The following is a 2,500-nucleotide window of genomic DNA, read 5'->3' as shown; positions in this document are numbered from 1 at the left end:
GAGACTACAGGGCACTGGCCTGCTCCCCCCTCTCTTCCTCCAGAGACTATAGGGCACTGGCCTGCTCCCCCCTCTCTTCCTCCAGAGACTATAGGACACTGGCCTGCTCCCCCATCTCTTCCTCCAGAGACTATAGGACACTGGCCTGCTCCCCTCTCTCTTCCTCCAGAGACTATAGGGCACTGGCCTGCTCCCTTCTCTCTTCCTCCAGAGACTATAGGGCACTGGCCTGCTCCCCCCTCTCTTCCTCCAGAGACTATAGGGCACTGGCCTGCTCCCCCCTCTCTTCCTCCAGAGACTATAGGGCACTGGCCTGCTCCCCCCTCTCTTCCTCCAGAGACTACAGGGCACTGGCCTGCTCCCCCCTCTCTTCCTCCAGAGACTATAGGGCACTGGCCTGCTCCCCCCTCTCTTCCTCCAGAGACTATAGGACACTGGCCTGCTCCCCCATCTCTTCCTCCAGAGACTATAGGACACTGGCCTGCTCCCCTCTCTCTTCCTCCAGAGACTATAGGACACTGGCCTGCTCCCCTCTCTCTTCCTCCAGAGACTATAGGGCACTGGCCTGCTCCCCCCTCTCTTCCTCCAGAGACTACAGGGCACTGGCCTGCTCCCCCCTCTCTTCCTCCATAGACTATCGGGCACTGACCTGCTCCCCTCTCTCTTCCTCCAGAGACTATCGGGCACTGGCCTCCTCCCCCTCTCTTCCTCCAGAGACTATCGGGCACTGGCCTCCTCCCCCTCTCTTCCTCCAGAGACTATAGGGCAATGGCCTGCTTCCCCCTCTCTTCCTCCAGAGACTATAGGGCACTGGCCTGCTCCCCTCTCTCTTCCTCCAGAGACTATAGGGCACTGGCCTGCTCCCCTCTCTCTTCCTCCAGAGACTATCGGGCACTGGCCTGCTCCCTTCTCTCTTCCTCCAGAGACTATAGGGCACTGGCCTGCTCCCCTCTCTCTTCCTCCAGAGACTATCGGGCACTGGCCTGCTCCCTTCTCTCTTCCTCCAGAGACTATAGGGCACTGGCCTGCTCCCCTCTCTCTTCCTCCAGAGACTATCGGGCACTGGCCTGCTCCCTTCTCTCTTCCTCCAGAGACTATCGGGCACTGGCCTCCTCCCCCTCTCTTCCTCCAGAGACTATCGGGCACTGGCCTGCTCCCTCCTCTCTTCCTCCAGAGACTATCGGGCACTGGCCTGCTCCCCCCTCTCTTCCTCCAGAGACTATAGGGCACTGGCCTGCTCCCCCCTCTCTTCCTCCAGAGACTATAGGGCACTGGCCTGCTTCCCCCTCTCTTCCTCCAGAGACTATCGGGCACTGGCCTCCTCCCCCTCTCTTCCTCCAGAGATTATCGGGCACTGGCCTCCTCCCCCTCTCTTCCTCCAGAGACTATCGGGCACTGGCCTCCTCCCCCTCTCTTCCTCCAGAGACTATAGGGCACTGGCTTGCTCCCCTCTCTCTTCCTCCAGAGACTATAGGGCACTGGCCTGCTCCCCTCTCTCTTCCTCCAGAGACTATCGGGCACTGGCCTGCTCCCTTCTCTCTTCCTCCAGAGACTACAGGGCACTGGCCTGCTCCCCCCTCTCTTCCTCCAGAGACTATAGGGCACTGGCCTGCTCCCCCCTCTCTTCCTCCAGAGACTATCGGGCACTGGCCTCCTCCCCCTCTCTTCCTCCAGAGACTATAGGGCACTGGCCTGCTCCCCTCTCTCTTCCTCCAGAGACTATAGGGCACTGGCCTGCTCCCCTCTCTCTTCCTCCAGAGACTATAGGGCACTGGCCTGCTCCCCCCTCTCTTCCTCCAGAGACTATCGGGCACTGGCCTGCTCCCCCCTCTCTTCCTCCAGAGACTATCGGGCACTGGCCTCCTCCCCCTCTCTTCCTCCAGAGACTATCGGGCACTGGCCTCCTCCCCCTCTCTTCCTCCAGAGACTATCGAGCGCTGGCTGTGGAGGCAGACAGGATTTTCCTCGCCAACCGGCAGCAGTTTGTCCACGCGCTGCTGCCCCCCCCAGCACACGTCTGCCCCGCTTGCACTCCACAAAATATAATGTATGTAATTATGTGTGGTTGTCATCACGTGACAGTGTGGAGGAGAAGGTAGTTTTTTGTAAGTTGTTATGTTGTTATTGTTTCAGTATTAGTGTTTGGTATTCAGTTTCTGAACGGTGAAGCCAACAGTTTGGTGACGCCGTCTGAGCCTTACGTCATCACTTTTAATTAGTCACGGTAATACCGTATACCGCCGTAAAATAGGGAGGAGGTTTGACGGTATCAAAATTTGGATACCGCCCAACCCTTGTGTGTGTGTGTGTGTGTGTGTGCTTCTAGTGCGTACTATGAAATCTAATCCTTCCGACGCTGCTGACTTTAACTACATGAAGCTGAGAATACTTGTGTACTTTTGTGTCTTTAAAGAAGGTTTTTAAATGCAAGACTGTTGTTGTGCGTACAGTATTTGTCCAGTGTTGTACTGCTACTTTCCTTGAGTGAAGTATCTGAGTA

At 57.2% G+C, this 2,500-nt stretch overlaps 1 protein-coding gene across 2 annotated transcripts in view; it reads left to right on the top strand.

Annotated features, from left to right (window-relative positions):
• Positions 1-2,500, top strand: part of LOC116061572 (galectin-8-like) — a 13,796-nt gene that overhangs the window by 7,628 nt on the left and 3,668 nt on the right. The gene's annotated exons all lie outside the window — the stretch shown is intronic.

This window comes from Sander lucioperca, chromosome 19 (genome assembly GCF_008315115.2).
Source record: "Sander lucioperca isolate FBNREF2018 chromosome 19, SLUC_FBN_1.2, whole genome shotgun sequence".
Classification (NCBI taxonomy): Eukaryota; Metazoa; Chordata; class Actinopteri; order Perciformes; family Percidae; genus Sander; species Sander lucioperca.
Note: the sequence above shows the minus strand (reverse complement) of the source record. Positions and strands in the feature narration are given on the sequence as shown.